This window comes from Hyperolius riggenbachi, chromosome 2 (assembly GCF_040937935.1).
Source record: "Hyperolius riggenbachi isolate aHypRig1 chromosome 2, aHypRig1.pri, whole genome shotgun sequence".
Lineage (NCBI taxonomy): Eukaryota > Metazoa > Chordata > Amphibia > Anura > Hyperoliidae > Hyperolius > Hyperolius riggenbachi.
Window position 1 is genome coordinate 328814145 of NC_090647.1, and position 19935 is coordinate 328834079.

Genomic DNA, 19935 nt, shown 5'->3' on the forward strand with positions numbered 1-19935 from the left:
TGTGACAAAAAATAAGATTTTCAATGACCTCACCATTACCCTCATGGAATACCTTGTTGTGTATTCTTTCCAAAATGGGGTCATTTGTGGGGTTTGTTAACTGTCCTGGCAAGTGGGCGGGGTGCTAAATTGTGAGCACCCCTGTAAAGCCTAAAGGTACTCATTGGACTCTGGGCCCCTTAGCGCAGTTAGGGTGCAAAAAAGTGCCACACATGTGGTATCGCCGTACTCGGGAGAAGTAGTACAATGTGTTTTGGGGTGTATTTTTACACATACCCATGCTGGGTGGGAGAAATACCTCTGTAAATGACAATCTTTTGATTTTTTTACACACAATTGTCCATTTACAGAGGTATTTCTCCCACCCAGCATGGGTATGTGTAAAAATACACCCCAAAACACATTGTACTACTTCTCCCGAGTACGGCAATAGCACATGTGTGGCACTTTTTTGCACCCTAACTGCGCTAAAGGGCCCAAAGTCCAATGAGTACCTTTAGGATTTCACAGGTCATTTTGCGGAATTTGATTTCCAGACTACTCCTCACGGTTTAGGGCCCCTAAAATGCCAGGGCAGTATAGGAACCCCACAAATGACCCCATTTTAGAAAGAAGACACCCCAAGGTATTCCGTTAGGAGTATGGTGAGTTCATAGAAGATTTTATTTTTTGTCACAAGTTAGCGGAAAATTGATTTTTATTGTTTTTTTCACAAAGTGTCATTTTCCACTAACTTGTGACAAAAAATAAAATCTTCTATGAACTCACCATACTCCTAACGGAATACCTTGGGGTGTCTTCTTTCTAAAATGGGGTCATTTGTGGGGTTCCTATACTGCCCTGGCATTTTAGGGGCCCTAAACCGTGAGGAGTAGTCTGGAAATCAAATTCCGCAAAATGACCTGTGAAATCCTAAAGGTACTCATTGGACTTTGGGCCCTTTAGCGCAGTTAGGGTGCAAAAAAGTGCCACACATGCGGTATTGCCGTACTCGGGAGAAGTAGTACAATGTGTTTTGGGGTGTATTTTTACACATACCCATGCTGGGTGGGAGAAATACCTCTGTAAATGGACAATTGTGTGTAAAAAAATCAAAAGATTGCCATTTACAGAGGTATTTCTCCCACCCAGCATGGGTATGTGTAAAAATACACCCCAAAACACATTGTACTACTTCTCCCGAGTACGGCGATACCACATGTGTGGCACTTTTTTGCACCCTAACTGCGCTAAAGGGCCCAAAGTCCAATGAGCACCTTTAGGATTTCACAGGTCATTTTGCGGAATTTCGTTTCCAGACTACTCCTCACGGTTTAGGGCCCCTAAAATGCCAGGACAGTATAGGAACCCCACAAATGACCCCATTTTAGAAAGAAGACACCCCAAGGTATTCCGTTAGGAGTATGGTGAGTTCATAGAAGATTTTATTTTTTGTCACAAGTTAGTGGAAAATGACACTTTGTGAAAAAAACAATAAAAATCAATTTTCCGCTAACTTTTGACAAAAAAAAAAATCTTCTATGAACTCACCATACTCCTAACGGAATACCTTGGGGTGTCTTCTTTCTAAAATGGGGTCATTTGTGGGGTTCCTATACTTCCCTGGCATTTTAGGGGCCCTAAACCGTGAGGAGTAGTCTTGAAACGAAATTTCTCAAAATGACCTGTGAAATCCTAAAGGTACTCATTGGACTTTGGGCCCTTTAGCGCAGTTAGGGTGCAAAAAAGTGCCACACATGTGGTATCGCCGTACTCAGGAGAAGTAGTATAATGTGTTTTGTGGTGTATTTTTACACATACCCATGCTGAGTGGGAGAAATATCTCTGTAAATGGACAATTGTGTGTAAAAAAAATTAACAAATTGTCATTTACAGAGATATTTCTCCCACCCAGCATGGGTATGTGTAAAAATACACCCCAAAACACATTATACTACTTCTCCTGAGTACGGCAATACCACATGTGTGGCACTTTTTTGCAGCCTAACTGCGCTAAGGGGTCCAAAGTCCAATGAGCACCTTTACAGGGGTGCTAGACAATTTAGCACCCCCCAAAATGTCAGGACAGTAAACACACCCCACAAATGACCCCATTTTGGAAAGTAGACCCTTCAAGGTATTCAGAGAGGGGTATGGTGAGTCTGTGGCAGATTTCATTTTTTTTTTGGTGCAAGTTAGAAGAAATGGAAACTTTTTTTTTTTTTTTTTTTTCTCACAAAGTGTCATTTTCCGCTTACTTGTGACAAAAAATAATATCTTCTATGAACTCACTATGCCTCTCAGTGAATACTTTGGGATGTCTTCTTTCCAAAATGGGGTCATTTGGGGGGTATTTATACTATCCTGGAATTCTAGCCCCTCATGAAACATGACAGGGGGTCAGAAAAGTCATAGATGCTTGAAAATGGGAAAATTCACTTTTTGCACCATAGTTTGTAAACGCCATAACTTTTACCCAAACCAATAAATATACGCTGAATGGGTTTTTTTTTATCAAAAACATGTTTGTCCACATTTTTCGCGCTGCATGTATACAGAAATTTTACTTTATTTGAAAACTGTCAGCACAGAAAGTTAAAAAAATCATTTTTTTGCCAAAATTCATGTCTTTTTTGCTGAATATAATAAAAAGTAAAAATCGCAGGAGCAATTAAATAGCACCAAAAGAAAGCTTTATTAGTGACAAGAAAAGGAGCCAAAATTCATTTAGGTGGTAGGTTGTATGAGCGAGCAATAAACCGTGAAAGCTGCAGTGGTCTGAATGGAAAAAAAGTGGCCGGTCCTTAAGGGGTAGAAAGCCCTAGGTCCTCAAGTGGTTAAAGGCCGTCTTCCATTCATCGCCCTTTCTGATTCGCACCAGGTTGTATGCACCCCGTAAATCCAATTTCGAGAAGATCTTAGCGTTTGTGACCTGCGTGAATAAATCGTCTATCGAGGGTAATGGATAGCGATTTTTTACTGTAATCTTATTCAGACCCCGGTAATCAATGCATGGCCGAAGGCCTCCGTCTTTTTTCTTAACAAAAAAGAAACCTGCTCCGGCAGGTGACCGGGAAGGGCGAATGAATCCTTTGGCTAAGTTTTCACGGATGTACTCTTGCATGGCCACCTTTTCTGGCCCAGACAAATTGTAGAGATGACCTCTAGGGGGCATACAACCTGAACGGAGATCAATGGGGCAATCGAAAGGGCGATGTGGAGGTAACTGATCAGCAGCTTTGGGACAAAATACATCAGAAAACTTGGAATATTGTTCTGGTACTCCTTCCACCCGAATCCCGGTCTGGCCCAAGGTCACCTTCACTAAACAATGCTGGAAACAATGGGCTGACCAGTTTGTTAGCTGACCCGTGGCCCAATTAAACTGAGGGGAGTGAAGGTGTAGCCATGGCATGCCAAGGATGACTGTGGAGGTAGACATGTGTAATACAAAAAACTGTAATTTTTCCCTATGCAGTACCCCTATAGTGACTTCCACCTCTGGTGTCTGAGACAGAGGATGGTTACCTTGCAGGGGGGAGTCATCCACTGCCGTAACCTGGATGGGTGGTTTAACCCGGGGTAAGCGGGATACCCAATCTCTTAGCAAATTCATAATCCATGAAATTAGCTGCTGAGCCGGAATCTACGAAAGCCTCAGAGACTTCAGATTTATTCTCCCATGTAATCGTACAAGGAAGAAGTAACCGTTTATCTTCTAGGGGTGAGAGTCGTACGCCTAGGGTATTACCCCCAACTACTCCTAGGCAGTAGCATTTCCTGACTTTTTAGGGCAATTCCGCACTCTATGACCCCCCTCTGCACAATAAAGACACAACTGTTCCGAAATCCTGCGTCTCCGCTCCACTTGAGACAATCTGGACCGGCCAATCTGCATTGGCTCGGGTGGAGATGAGGCGGGAGGAGATGGAGTCACAGGAGGCGCAGCGTATGACACCATTTTAATATTGTTTCTACCCCGGGTCTGTTTTTGATATCGTAATCTGCGATCAATCCTAATGGCCGATGAAATGGCCTCATCGATAGTTCTAGGTTCGGGCTGACTTAACATAAGATCTGAGACCTCATCTGATAACCCTGATAAAAAACAATCTAAAAGGGCATAGGTGTCCCACCTGGCTGAAACTGACCACCTCCTAAATTCCGCAGCATAATCCTCGACCGGACTCTTGCCTTGACGTAACATCTTGAGCTTCCGCTCAGAAGTCGAGGCAATGTCTGGATCATCGTAAATTATCGCCATGGCTTTAAAAAATTCATCTACCGAGGTTAAAACTAAATCTCCGGCGGGCAGACTGTATGCCCAAGTTTGGGAATCGCCTGATAACAAGGTCTTAATAAATGTGACCCTTTGGACCATAGTTCCTGAAGATCTAGGTCTCAACTCAAAGTATGATAACACTCTACTTCTGAAATTTCGAAAGTCAGATCTGTGACCAGAAAATTTCTCAGGTACAGGCATACGTATGTCTGTGCTAGGAGGGGATCGCACCTCGTTCACAGGGTTTGTAAAGAACCGGACAAGGCGTCAATCATCGTCTTGTGACTACCCAGCACTTGGTTGATGTTATCCACCGAAGTGGCAAGTGTGCCCAGACGGTCAGTGTGTGCGTCCATTTGTTTTTTGGGTCTGGCACTCTGTAACGATCGGTGTAACACAGAGAGGATCTGATTACCGGTGGTCTGCAGTATCACCGAGAATGCAGATATATACCAGATTATTGATGATCTGCAGTATCACCGATAATCAGATATATCTCTAACCTCTGGACACCTGAGTGATAAGAGTGTTTTGGTACAACAGTAATACTTTGAGGATCGCACCTGGAAGACAGGTGCAAGAGCAGATAGGAATACTGCTCGGCAACTGGTTCCTTCCGTAGTCTGGACTCTCCACGGGGAGGAGTCAGACTGACAGTGGAAAGGACAGAGCGTGAGTGACACCAATGGAGAAGTGTCACTGACAGATCTGCGAACTATCTCCTAACAGGAGAGATAGTTCTCGAGGTCGGACAAGCCAGGTCGTAAACACACAGACAGATAAGGTACAGAGACAGGAGGCAGGTGCAGAATCCAGAGACTAGCCGAGATTTGGCAACAGAGTATCAGAATGATAAAGGTACAAAATCAGGGATCAGAAGAATGGTCAGGAAAGCAGAAGGTCATAACAAATAATCAACAATGCCTAAGCTAAGGTGTGAGATCCTTGGCCGTCAACACCTTGGAAACTGATCTAGAATATAATACAGATAATAACAGACTTCCTAGACTAAGGTGTGAGATCCTTGGCCATCGACACCTTGGAAACTGTCTAATAACACAGATACTAACAAGGTCTGAGTGCTACCACGTAGTGATCGCAACGCCAGACACCAGAGAAATGACCAGCATCCAGTATATATACACCAGCGCTCACTAGCGCCTCCCCTAAGTGCCGGACCAATGGAAGTTGCTGAAATTGTCAGCTGACTCCCTTCTGACTGTCATAAAGGCCCCGCCTCTCTGCACGCGCGCGCGTCCTCCTGAGCCAGTGTGGACTATCAGTCCCAGCCACACCAGACATGTGTTGTAATGTGTCAGTCTGTTCGAGCGCGGGGGCAGCCGCACCGGCAACCGAGCATGCGGCGGTTTCCCCGCGTTCAGCCACTGTGACTCCGCCGCCCTGACCGCATGGCATGCAGCGGTTTCTCCGCGTTCCGTCCTGCTAGTGGATGCGTGCCTAAACACTCCAGATGCCATGCTAGACGTGGAATCAGCCGCCTCACTCTGAGTATTTGCGGCGGCTCTTCCGCGTTTTCTCACACAACCCCATCACTGCCACATAACACCAGTCCTGCACTCCTTTCACTGGCTACCTATAAAATGGAGGACCCTATTCAAGATTTGCCTACTGACATTTAAATCACTACATAATCTAGGCCCTGGATACATGAAAGAAATGTTTCAGCTGTGCAACAACCCCTTTCATCTCAGATCTACAGGTTCTAATAATCTAGTCATACCCAAAGTCCACCTGAAAATTTTCAGTCCCGGAGCCTTCTGTCATGCTGCTCCTATGCTCTGGAACGCCTTACCTCAGCAGATCAGGACTGCTCCGTCTCTGGACTTGTTTAAATACAGACTAAAAACCCACCTGTTCAGTTTGGCATTTCCAGAAATATAATTCTATTGTGTTAATACTTCATCCTACTACCAATTACTGAATCTGCGAGTGCCAAAGCACTTTGAGTCCTACGGGAGAAAAGTGCTATAGAAATGTTATCGTTGTATTGTTATTGTTATAGTTTTAAAAAATGTGTTCCAGGCACCTCCATGCACAGCTAGCACATTTTTGAAAGGAAACCTAAAGTATGAGGAATACAGAGACAACTCTCCCCCTCCCCGCCCCCTTATGCACCTTTTGAACATTTTCTAATTAATAAGAGCAGTTATGGCTATTGCTACACTCATGTGTGTGTAAATATTGTTATGCAATATATTGTCACATGGGTTTCATACTGAGTAGGACTTCTGAAGACTGAATGAGCCTTGGTGTACTATGAAAGCACTTGTAAAAGGTCATAAGGTCAGTGGTTGCATGGAAGAACTAGACTTAGCTAGTACCAGTATACACACTGCTCTTGTTGTGTGCTTCCTTCTTGCTGTTTTATTTAGAGAACAAGAAATACTTAGCAGAAGCACGGGGAATGCCAGGGTCTCGGTTTCTATCAAAATATAGTACAATTTAGGATTAGAAACCATAATATTGCTGATTTTCAGGTTGTATCATGATGACCACTACATGTGTTGAGACATAGGGGAAGATTCATAAATTATTTTAACATCAAATTCTAAAAAGCAGAAGAATGGTTGCTAAGCACCAGTGGAGGTAAATGTCTCCCTGGATGATGAAGTTTCTATGTGGTTTTCATACACACAACATAATCAAATACATATACTTACACAAACTAGCACCTTCAAAACTACAGTATTTATGTGAATAAAAAAGTATTTAAAGAGGATCTGTGATGTAAAAAAAAATCCAGGTGAGGGATACTTACCTTAGGAGGGGGAAGCCTCTGGTTCTGTCGTCCCCCCTGAAGTACAGCGAGGTAAATATTTAACTACCACGATCCTGTGACAGGCGCACCAGCGGCTCTTCGTTTGGGTAAGGCAGAAATAGCCGAACCCAATCGTATCCGCTCTACTGCACAGGGACGAGTCCTTTGCGCCTGCGCAGTAGAGCGGATGTGATCCGGCTCAACTATTTCTGCCTTACCCGAATGAAGAGCCGCTACTGCACCTGCGCAGGATCCCGGAGAGGTAAATAAATCTTCTCTTGTCAAGCTTGTTGGGGGAGGTTTCGGGGGAGCCAGCACTGGATTCCTGCAGGCGTCAGAGGTCGGGAAAGCCTCATTGGGACCCTGAGGCTTCCACCTCCCGAGGTAGGTATCCCCCAGAGGGTTTTTTTTCATTTCAGAGTGTCTTTAACTGTGTTCTTAACAGGGGAGGACTGGGACCTTTTGGCCTGGGGGGAAAACACAACCTAGAGGCCCTTTCACGGCAGCCCCAGCCCAAATCCACATCATTTTTGTTAATAAATGTATATGGTGTAACGCAGCATTACATGCAATTACATAGATTACCCCTCCTAGCAACCAAAGCATGGGGTAAAAAAAATTCTATTTGCAGTAATCAAAAGCCTGGGTCAGGGTGACTGCCAAGCAGGTTATGGCAGAAAGCACAGCGGATCTGGATTTATAACTGAAGGATACTTCCAGTAGGATAATGCGCCATGTCACATAGCTTACACAATTTCAAACTGATTTCTTGTATATGATAATGGTTCCGTGTTCTATCGCCTCCACAGTCAGCAGATCTTAACCAATAGAGGGCCTTTAGGATGCAGTGGAACAAGATTGAGGATGCAGCTGACAAATTTGCATGATGCTATCCTGTCAATAGGCCCCACAAAGCTTGTCCCCTCTTCCCAGATAGTCCTCCATCTGTACTGTTTCTCCCCATGAAGGAAGAAATTAAATTATATGGGCTGGGGGGATAGTGATGTTAAAGCGGTATCGTCACCATAAAAATCAAATTTCAACAGCAACTGGTCTGAGTGTATTAAGTGATAAAGATGCTAAGCCTGCATTCAAAACTTTCAAAACTTTTTCTGCTGTTATGATTTGGAGTTATCACATACTTAAGGAACACTGGCCCTTTAGTAGTCGTGCCAAAGAATTGCATGCTGGGGGTTCTTTTTATCTATAATCTATTCCTCCTCTTCCCTTTATTTCCCTGCCAGCTTCTTATCTGAAACCTAATCCCCTACTCACTTGTGTTTACAAGCAAGGCTGAGGCGACTAAGCGATTGGAGGAGACAAGAAAAAAAGTAAAGGGCAGAAATGACATCACGAGTTAGCCTTAACTGTGGGCAACAGAAATGGCCCCCACCAGGAACAGAATTCTCGTAATTTACTACATAACATTCACTGAAATCAAAACATGGACAGTACAATACATGTGTTATGTAAGTAGATCAAGTATTTATCTACTTATATATGTGTTTTTTTTTCCCTGGCATAGTATGGCTGATCCTACTGCTTTAACAAACTATGAATGAGTAAATAGGGTAACCTTTCTGTTATTTGCACTCCGTAGTACCGCTGAAAGAATCTCTGTGGTCTTATGAACACAATGTCCCGCTGCTGCAGAAACCTCTTCCCAAGAAACAGGGCCATTTCTAGCCTTCTTGTCATCCTATGCAAGAAACCTGTGCCACCCCAATTCCATTAAAAAAAAACCACACACACTATAGAATACATCTCATATGATATAAACCACTTGCCATACAGAACATACTGCCACCATGCACCTCAAATACAAACAGCAGATATAATGTTGCCCACAAAACAAGTTCCTATGGTAGGGACTAGATTGTGAGCTCCTCCGAGGGACAGTTAGTGACGAGACAATATACTCTGTACAGCGCTGCGGAAGATGTCGGTGCTCTATAAATACTAAATAATAATAATAAAGTTTCAGCATCATGTCCCAACAGAACAATTTCAAGTATCATATCCTTCACACTGCAGGATCAGATTATCAAGCAAGACCTGACTCTTCATTTCAAAATACATTTTCACAAACACTATGGGAATACAAATATGCGACCGCCTATTAGGATAGATGTGGACTGGAGAAATACACTAGTATGTTAGCCTATAGTGAAAACAGACTATAACTATGGTAGCAATAGATTGTGAGCTCCTCTGAGGACAGTCAGTGACATGACGATGTACTCTGTAAAGTGCTGCAGAAGATGTCAGTGCTATATAAATACATCATAATAATATGGTAGGCCATTAGACTATGGTAGGTTTGGATTGTGAGCTGCTCTGAGGACAGTCAGTGACATGACTATGTACTCTGTAAAAGTACTGTAGAAGATGCCAGTGCTTTATAAATACATAATAATAATATGGCAGGACAGTAGACTATGGTAGTATTAGAGTGTGCGTTACTCTGAGGACAGTCAGTGACATGACTATGTGCTCTGTAATGGCTGCAAAAGATGTCAGTGCTATATAAATACATAATACTAATAAGGTAGGACATTAGACTATGGCTACGGCAGGATTAGACTGTGAGCTCATCTGAGGACAGTCATTGACATGATTATGTACTCTGTAAAGTGCTGTAGAAGATGTCAGTGCTATATAAATACATAATAATAATAATAATCCTATACAATAAAAGCTAACTGTCCCTGCGTCATCTACTTTCCCTGTCTGTCCATTCGTGGCTTTTTTTGTACTGCACTTGTGCGCAGTACAGACAGCTGTTGGAACGGGAGGTTGGGCCAGGGAGCAGGGCAGGCAGGTGCGCACGCACGCACCGGCACAGACTGGCGGCGGTAATCGCATTTACATTTGGGGGATGCGACCGGGGGTTTCCATCATGTTTGTTCTCCATCATCGCAGCTTGTTTGATTGTATAGGCATGCTCTTGGTGGCACCAATTTTTATAATATCAATAATAATTGTCTTATCTGACATTCAATTGGCCACCAAATCCACAGATGTATAGCCACCTTTAGCTAGAGCAGTGTACATTCCAGAGTGATACGTGAACTGATAAGCAGTAATTGCTGTGATCTTGTGGGAGAGAGAGGTTTTTTTACTGACACCACAAAGTTTTTCATGGACTTTACTGACAGCCCAGATTTGTTGACTTTTTTACTGACTGTCAGTAAATTTACTGATGGTTGGCAGGACTGCTGGCCATCTCTGTCCCATTTAGCAGGGATGAAAGAAGCTATTGCATTTGGGAGAGAGAAGAGAGTGGGGGACGAGGGGGCCTGGGAAGAGATGCACACGCTGGAAGTACAAGAGATAAGAGATCACAAGTACTGCTGGCAATCAGGCTAATCTCCATATCTCACAGTCATATATCACAGTGAAAGAATATCTCTTGACAGATTTTGAAATTGCCACGGTCTACTCACAGGGGGCGGAGCTCAACCTCCGTGCAGGAAGCAGAGCAGTGCTGTGTGCACTGCCTGCACATACAGTATTTGTCACGGTAGCTTCTTAGTTGATCCTCTGTCGCCGGGTACTCACAACCAGTCGGGTACTGGTGAGATTGACCAGCGCAGCCACACTGTGCTTACGGGAGACACAGGAGGAAAGAAAGAAGTTGGCCCCCTTCTTCTTTTGCCAAGCATGCAGCGGCCCAAAATGCAGAGGCAGGAGGCGGCCCAGGGGAGAATGCCCCCCATCCCCCCAGGCCAGTCCTGGTTCTTAAGACTATAAATTCAAGATTGCATCTGTTTTAGCAACATGTTGGAACCATTTATCGTAGTACAAAACCAAGTCACGAATCCAGAACACATGCATTATTGAGAGGATGTAATATTGTCCCCATTTCCACCAAAAAAGACAATATATCCATATATTTTTAATTCAGGAAACACACTTTCGGGAGGGCAAAGTCATGAGGCTCAAAGATTTGAGCTTGAGTTTAAAGGACAACTGAAGCGAGAGGCATATGGAGGCTGCCATATTTATTTCCTTTTAAGAAATACCAGTTGCCTGGCTTACCTGCTGATCCTCTGCCTCTAATACGTTTATCCCTAGCCCCTGAACAAGCATACAGCAGATCAGGTGTTTCTGACATTATTGTCAGATCCTACAAGATCTGACAAGATTACCTGCATGCTTGTTACTGGTGTTATTCAGACACTACTGTAGTCAAATAGAACAGCAGTGCTGCCACGCTGTCTGTCGTGCATGGGACACCATGCCGTCCCGACCTCCACCCAGCCGCACACTACAGGTCTGTAAAAGGGCTTACCCAGGGCCGGTCACAATGGTACCCTGGGGCAAAATTAACCTGAGGGCCTCCTCCCCCAGCACATTCGTCCCCAGGGCTGTCCCCAGGGCTCCTAAGCCAGCTGCTGCTGCCCTCCAGTTCTACCCCTTCAAATTTACTGTGTTCCCCAGGGTCCCTGCACTGTTTTTGTCAGAATAGCAACTTGCCTATCCCAGCACACTGCTCCAATCATGCTCCTTGTCTTCATCCCCGCTACCTATTTTCCATGACTCTGTGCTTATCATTGCATAATAACTGGTCGTGGAGAAAAGGCAGGGATGAGGAAAGGGAGCATGAATAAAGCAGCGTGCCGGGATAGGTAACTTGCTATTCATGACAAATCAGTGCAGGGATCTCAGCAGGGACGGATCTAGAGGGGGGGCAAGCGGGTCTCTTGCCCCAGGCGCAGTTGGTTGAATTCTTAAAAAGGCGGCAAAATTTGGATGGGGAATGGCAGTTTAGGTGCCAAAAACCTGACCTTTAGGCGCCAAAACCTGACCTTGCCCCAGGCGCAACTTGGTCTAGATCTGTCCCTGGATCTCAGAGGGCACAAGTCAGGGGGAGACCTGGGGGCCCTGGGGCAATTGCCCCCTTTGCCTCTATGATAGCACCGGCCCTGGGCTTACCCTCCACTGCCACGCATGCCACCCGGTCACCCCAACCGTGACCGCCACATACTTCAAATGGATAACATCTATATGTCATGGACTCCAGATGGGATATGTTGATCTCTGCACCTGCTGAAAACTCTGTAGGGTGAGATGGACTGTTATACTATATGCACTCTATGCATCTGTACATGGTGAGACAAGCTAAACTTAGATACTGACTTCCCAGCAAGTTGATGTGCTGTGATATGCTTATGCTGCTATCTGCTGCTGCTCTTTATGCTTGCTCTGAGCTCCGTTATATGCATATGTACTGAGCCATTGCAGATGTCAATATTGTCACTCATACTGCTAGTCCACATCAGACTGTCAGGTCTGGCTTCTTTTGGTGAACTTCTTTGTGTTTGTCTTCACGGAGCAATAGGACTTTAACGACAATAATTTTTCTAAGTGATTGTTTTTTGGCTATGTCAGAATTCTAGCGGTTTTATTTATGCAGGAAAAGCTGTCATATGTGTATGTTTTAAGTTTTTTTTAATGTTCTATGCAAAATTTCTTTGTAAACTGTAAAGTTAGAGTACTTCTTTAAAATATTGCTCTGTGACATCTCAGCATATTCCAGGCAGTGAAACTCATAATTGGATTATTTTAGTTTTAGAAGCCAAAACATTCTTTGTTATGCTACAAGCATCTTTCAAATGTCAAGGTTATAGATACTGTGTACTGTGTGAGGACTGAAAAGAAGAAGTTTAAAATTCACATTACTGCAGCAGACATATGTATACATTTTGTTATTACACATAAATATTATTAATCTAAATATTAATAATCAATACAGTCCTTCTAAAGAAAGAAATAGTTATTGTTAAACCTATAATTACATATAAAAGAATGTATTACTTTGAATTACATGTAAACTGGATTCTGCCAGTGACAGAGACAGTGAAACTTTTATAAGGTTATTTTAACTTGTAAGCTAGAGGATTGTTTATATGTTCTGTTGCTTGAAGGCCATTGCAGCCAGCAAGAAAAAAATAACATTTCCCAGCCAGAGAAAGTCAAAATATGAAAGATATAAAACAAATATACAGGGTTTTCCCAATTAGTTAAAGATGATTCAATGGTGACATCTGGCGGGTGAAAGTATTATATTTATTTCTTCATAAGAAAGGCAAAAATACAGAAAATGATTTTATATTATTACATTTTAATATGCAATTATATCTTATATGATTAATTGTTTTAAGAAGAATTATATAATAAGCTTTATATTTAAATACGTATATTAGAAGCCCTGTATGTTTTAAAAAGTCTTAAATTGCTGAAGACTATTACTGGTCTGTGTTAGTGTCAACCTGACCAATCTTATTTCTGGGAAAGAAGAGACACATTCCAAACTAATTAGCAGAAAGGGACATTATCAGAAATGCGTCATGAATGACATTGTTTAGTCTTAATGTCTGGGGAAAAAAGTCAACCAGCAGACAAGATGGCTGGTGACGTCCATTTTTAATTAACTGCGTCCAAAATGACCTAATCAGAATTTATAACCAATAATATTATGATTTAGGTATTCAAAACATGATAAAGCATTGACGCACGGAAGCTTTAGCCAATCAGAACCTGGGAATCAGGGAAATTCCAGATTAGGCAGCCATATTGCATCCAATCACTATAGAAGTAGGAGCTGAAAGCTCATAGTTTGCAGAAGCCCAACAATCTCCTGAGAAGACACATGAGGCAGAAGCTACCTTCCCACACGTGGTTCTAGATGCTGAAGAGATGACAGAGGAGGGGTAATATGCTTGACCTCCTTAGCGGTAACCCCATGCTACACACGGGGTAGCCGCCGCGGAGAATCACATGGCCCCAGGACGATTTTTTTTCTAATGTTGCTATACGTTTTAGCTAGCGGATCGCTAGCTAAGCGTATGCTCAAAGTTGCTCCGGTCCCCCGCGATCGCCCGCAATAGCTTTCGGTATACGTACCCCCCAGCGTTCCCACGCCGGCGCAGCCGCCCAATCGGCTCCAGGCTTCGCGATGACGTCATCTCCGATCGTCGCCATAGCAACCCCGGAAGCCGATCAGGAAACTGCGCTTTTCGTGGGATTGTGGCGAGGTACGTATAGCCAGCGGCGATCGTCGGGCATGGGGGGGGGCGGAGCAACTTTGGACATACGCTTAGCTAGCGAAATGCTAGCTAAAGCGTTAAAACAATTTTGGGGAGACAAAAAAACATCCCGGTGGACGCAGCCTCAGAAACTGCGTACCGCCAAGGGGGTTAATGTTCTGGTGATTTACTTTATTAATTTTTCAGCATTAAGTTCTGTTAAGATGTTAGCAAGAAGTTTTTTTGTAGAAGCTATTTTTTATGCTATTTCTTTAAAGAGACCCTGAGTCTCTAAAAAAACGTTTTTTTATCTCAGTAATCTATTTAATAGCTTAGCCCTAACTAAACCGCCGCATCCCCGTGGCTGTAAACTACCTAAATACCCCCAAACTCCCCGAGGCACACTACGGGGAGCGCTTCCGTGTGAGGCAGGGCTATGAGCTGCAGCCCTGCCTCACTCACATCTGTCAGTGGCGGATCTCCGCCTCTCCCCTGCCCCTCTCAGCGAAGGAAGACTGAGAGGGGCGGGGAGAGGTGGAGATCCGCCACTGACAGACGCGTGTGAGGCAGGGCTGCAGCTCATAGCCCTGCCTCACGGAAGCGCTTAGGGCAGCAAAATCCAAGACCAAGAACGTCATGGATTTTGCAGGGGAGAGGGAGTGTGTGTTAGGGGGGATTTAGATAGTTTACAGCCGTGGGGATGTGGCGGTTTAGTTCAGGCTGAGCTATTAAACAGATTATTGAAATAAAAAATATGTTTTTTAGAGACTTCAGAGTCTCTTTAAGAAGATTACTACACAGCTACTAGATACACAGCTATTGATACAGATGAGACTGTTTTTGATCTTATTCTGCATAACACAACTGTTAGATTCTTTTTTGAATGTGCTTAGAAGATTGATGATCGCTTGGCTATATAGACCATGATGAGATGGAATACTGTTAGCATGCCCATTTCTAGGGCCATGCGGGGCGCGCCACCGACCTGGGCGCTGTTGGGAGGGGGGCGCTGTAATGGAGGGGGGAGCCGGAGCCGCGGGGAGGGCAGCCCGACCTCTCCCTCCCTCTCCCGGGCCGCCCTCCGTGCTCCCCCCTCAGATGCATAGTGAGCAGGCAGGAAACGCTGTATACAACATACCTCCCTGGCTCCAAGCGCTGCTCTCTCGCTGATCTCCTTTCTGTATACACACTTATACACACGCTGCTTCCTGTTTAGCCGGAAGCAGCGTGTGTATCAGCGTGTAGGCAGATAGGAGAAGACCGGCGGCGAGAGAGCAGCGCTTGGAGCCAGGGAGGTATGTTGTATACAGCGTTTCCTGCCTGCTCACTATGCATCTGAGGGGGGAGCACGGAGGGCGGCCCGGGAGAGGAGAGGAAGGGAGAGGTCGGGCTGCCCTCCCCGCGGCTCCGGTGCTCCCCCCTCCATTATGGGGGACAGCTACCTATCTAACCTATCCTGGGGGGCACCTACCTAATCTAACCTACGCTGGGGGGCAGCTACCTATCTAACCTATCCTGGGGGGCACCTACCTGATCTAACCTACGCTGGGGGGCACCTACCTAATCTAACCTACACTGGGGGGCAGCTACCTATCTAACCTACACTGGGGGGTCAGCTACCTATCTAACCTATCCTAGGGGGCACCTACCTAATCTAACCTACGCTGGGGGGCAGCTACCTAATCTAACCTACGCTGGGGGGCAGCTACCTAATCTAACCTACGCTGAGGGGCACCTACCTAATCTAACCTATGCTGGGGAGCAGCTACCTAATCTAATCTATACTGGGGGGCACTTACCTAATCTAACCTATACTAGGGGGCACCTACCTAATCTAACCTACACTGGGGGGCAGCTACCTATCTAACCTACACTGGGGGGCAGCTACCTATCTAACCTATACTGGGGGGCACCTACCTAATCTAACCTATGCTGGGGGGGCAGCTACCTATCTAACCTATACTGGGGGGCACCTACCTAATCTAACCTACACTGGGGGGCACCTACCTAATCTAACCTACACTGGGGGGCAGCTACCTATCTAACCTACACTGGGGGGCAGCTACCTATCTAACCTATACTGGGGGTCACCTACCTAATCTAACCTACACTGGGGGCCAGCTACCTATCTAACCTACACTGGGGGGCAGCTACCGATCTAACCTATACTGGGGGGCAGCTACCTAATCTAACCTATACTGGGGGGCAGCTACCTATCTAACCTATACTGGGGGGTGGGGCAGCTACCTAATCTAACCTGTACTGGGGGGCACCTGTCTAATCTAGCATATACTGGGGGGGGGGCAGCTACCTAATCTAACCTATACTGGGGGGGCACCTACCTATCTAACCTATACTGAGGGGCACCTACCTATCTAACCTATACTGGGGGGCAGCTACATATCTAACCTATACTGGGGAGGCAGCTACTTATCTAACCTATACTGGGGGCACTTATCTAACCTGTATTGGGGGCACCTACCTACCTATATTATACAGGTGGCAACTATACTGGCTACCTATATTGGAGACACCTACCTAAATAACCTATACTGGGGGCACCTACCTATCTAACCTATGCTGGGGGCAACTATTCTGGCTACCTATATTAGAGGCACCCGCCTAGCTAACCTGTACTGGGGCACCTACCTATCTAACTTATACTGGGGGGACCTATACTAAGTGAAACTAGACCTGGTTAACCTATACTGCGCCCATACCTTGCTCCGGGGGGGGGGGGTGCATTTTAGCCTAGAAACTACACTGACTGTTAGAAGGAAACACTACTTGGAACTGTTCATATTTTGTATATATGCTGTATAAGCAAATACAATTTCTTTATATAAAATCATATACTGAGTGCTCTGATTCATTTCAAGGTATACTGTCAATCTATAATTACTGTTATAGAGGGTTCAGACCCCGCTATGCCGGATTTATATGATAGCAAAAAGGGCTGGCCCTTTACTGACTTAGCAATCATGAAAAAGGCAAGAACCGCTCAGGTTTTTACAGCTACACATCTCCATGTGCTTTGGACTTTTGCCATCATAGTCCCAGATGCCGACAGATGATTGCGGATGAATGTGCGAGCTAGGGTGGCTGAGTTGTGACGGGGTGGCCATCCCATGTGTTTTTTAATATTTATATTAATATATATTTTTTCTAATAAACTTTGCTACAATTCTTTGCAACTAATAACAGGCCTTTGTGTACTGCTTATAGTTAAGATTAATGGGTACTGCATATCCTGCTTTTTGATTATTCCACTGCCAACCCTTTGATTATAAAAGATTACCTGCATGCTTGTTTCTGGTGTGATTCAGACACTTCTGCAGCCAAATAGATCAGCAGGACAGCCAGGCAACTGGTATTATTTAAAAGGAAATAAATATGGCAGGCTCCATATTCTTCTCACTTCAGTTGTCCTTTAAATTAGTGTTTAGGCAGTTTAAACTATTTTAGATCAAAGGGGATGTCAATATTGGTAGCAATATAATCACCATATGAGATGATAGAAGGTAAAATGGGAAAATACTTTATTAAAATTATTTTGAGTATTTTTTTTTACTTGCTGGTGGTTTAAAATTCAAAAATATCACCTAGGAGAAAAGACAGGAGAAAAAGTCAATTGCATATGGACCAGAAGGTGAAGATCATTGGTAAATGGGTACAGTTCTCTTTAATTCACTTAAAGAGACTCTGAAGCCTCCAAAAGATGAGGTTTTTACTTTAAAAACATAACATAATTGCCCGTTCTAAAACGCCACATCCCAGCGGCTGAAAACTCTATAAATCACCCCTAACACCCCGGGCAAAATCCACGACTTTCTTGGTCGTGGATTTTGCTGCCCTAAGGAGGCAGAGCTTTGGGCTGTAGCTCTGCCTCCATGCGCGTCAATCAGTGCTGATCGCCGCCTCTCCCCCTCCCCTCTCAGTGAAAGAAGACTGAGAGGGGCGGGGAGAGGTGTCGATCCTCGCTGATGGACGCATATAGAGGCAGAGCTGCAGCCCAAAGCTCTTCCTCTATGCGGAAGGAGCCCCGCGATGTGCCCCAGGGGGTTTGGGGAGATTTACTGAGTTTTCAGCTACGTGGATGTGGCGTTTTAGGAGGGGTAATTATGTTAAAGAGGATTTTAAAGTAAAAAACATGCTTCACATAGCGTAAAAGGGGGGAGACCATCCCACATTTATTGAATACAAAAGTTTGTGGTTAAAAACAAAGATGGGAATATACTAGTGCGTTGTGGGACTGGGGAGTGAGCGACAGGATATGCCTATGGACCGGCAAAAACAGTCGCGTCTCACCTGTGCTATGCCGCAAGAGCAAAAACCGCCGCTAGTAGAAACAAGTGTGGCGTGCGCCGACCAATCACCGCGTCCGACATAGACCTTAACTGCTACATTAGTAACAGCTGATCCGGTGCCCTGGTTGTGGTGCTCGCACGGGCTGTTTCAGTGTGGCAGTTGGGGCGGGTTTAATGTAGAGTATCCAGGTTTACATGTATTGTATGCTTTCTGATGTATTTTTGATGTATTCTTGTATGCTGATTGGGAAATAGTATTTACTTGCTTTTACATTTTTGGCCAGTTCACTAGACCTAAATTTGTGTATGCTTTTGGCTGACCTCTAGAGTTTCCTTATGATATTGCAGTCTGTAATAGTTTGCTATAAATACACGCTGCTCCCATGGCTCCGTAGCCCCTGATGAGTCGCCATAGCGATGAAACGCGTAGGGCGGAGCTACGGAGCAGCGTAACGCCTGACGTCATCGGACGCGGTGATTGGTCGGCGCACGCCACACTTGTTTCTACTAGCGGCGGTTTTTGCTCTTGCGGCATAGCACGGGTGAGATGCGACTGTTTTTGCCGGTCCATAGGCATATCCTGTCGCTCACTCCCCAGTCCCACACCGCACTAGTATATGCCCATCTTTGTTTTTAACCACAAATTTTGTATTCAATAAATGTGGGATGGTCTCCCCCCTTTTACGCTATGTGAAGCGTCTTTTGTGTTTTTTCTGGAGGCTTCAACTCTTCTGAGGGACGCAGCGGGGGAGGCTTGCCGGAGAGGCTGAGGGGTGGCCAATACCCCTAAGGCGCAGACGGGCCCGATTAGGCCGCACCATCTGGTGAGTCGTTTCGCTTTGGGGGAGTGGTACTAATGTACTACTCGCCCTTTTTATGAACTGTATATCTACTTCTGTGAAGATTTAACAAAGCTCATTGCCTGAGGGACTGGACTTTTGAGCGCTGTTTCCTAATTTCTACTTATACTTACTGAACTGTTTAATAGGCAAGCGCTCCGCCTAACTTGTTGGTGTAAATCTAGTCTCTGTTGGCCCCACGGGCCTGTGTATTGTTCTACACAAACGAAATTGCACTGTATATACACTGATATTTGTGAGCGCTTCTATACGTTTTTTTAAATATTTAATTAATCTTTCCATCTGCTTTCACCTCTCTCACAAAGTTGTTGTCCTTGGAAAGGTTTTGATTGCTAATACCAGGTGATCATTACACATACAGTACTAGACGGACCAGTGTAAAATGGCCCTGCAGCTATGCTACCGGTATCACATACAATATTCAACTTTTTTTTTTCAGAATAACAGAAAAAATACTTTCCATCATTTTTATTTAACTATGATGAAAATATGTGGAAAATAAGTTGATTCCGGTAGTGAAGCCTCTGCTACAGTGGGCAGATTGGCCCTGAATTCTCATGTTCCAGCAGGAATTATCTATTGCACAGAGCTGGAGTAGTTTTATTGTAGCCCCATTCAAAGGAAACCTCAAAGTGAACCTCCAGACTAAAAATTTACTCAGCAGCACTGGAAAGGCTTGGTGTTTCTTTAACAGTTT

At 44.6% G+C, this 19935-nt stretch overlaps 1 protein-coding gene across 7 annotated transcripts in view; it reads left to right on the forward strand.

Moving 5' to 3' along the window:
- PTAFR (platelet activating factor receptor) overlaps window positions 1-19935 on the forward strand; it is a 92473-nt gene that overhangs the window by 27203 nt on the left and 45335 nt on the right. The window contains exon 1 of one of the 7 annotated variants that reach the window (XM_068269320.1): window positions 18563-18575. The exons of 5 other annotated variants lie outside the window; for them this stretch is intronic. The gene's annotated coding sequence lies outside the window, so the exon portion shown is untranslated. Of the gene's footprint in view, window positions 1-18562; window positions 18576-19120; window positions 19203-19935 lie in introns of those variants that run through there. One more of the 7 variants, XM_068269314.1, reaches the window with a different exon arrangement.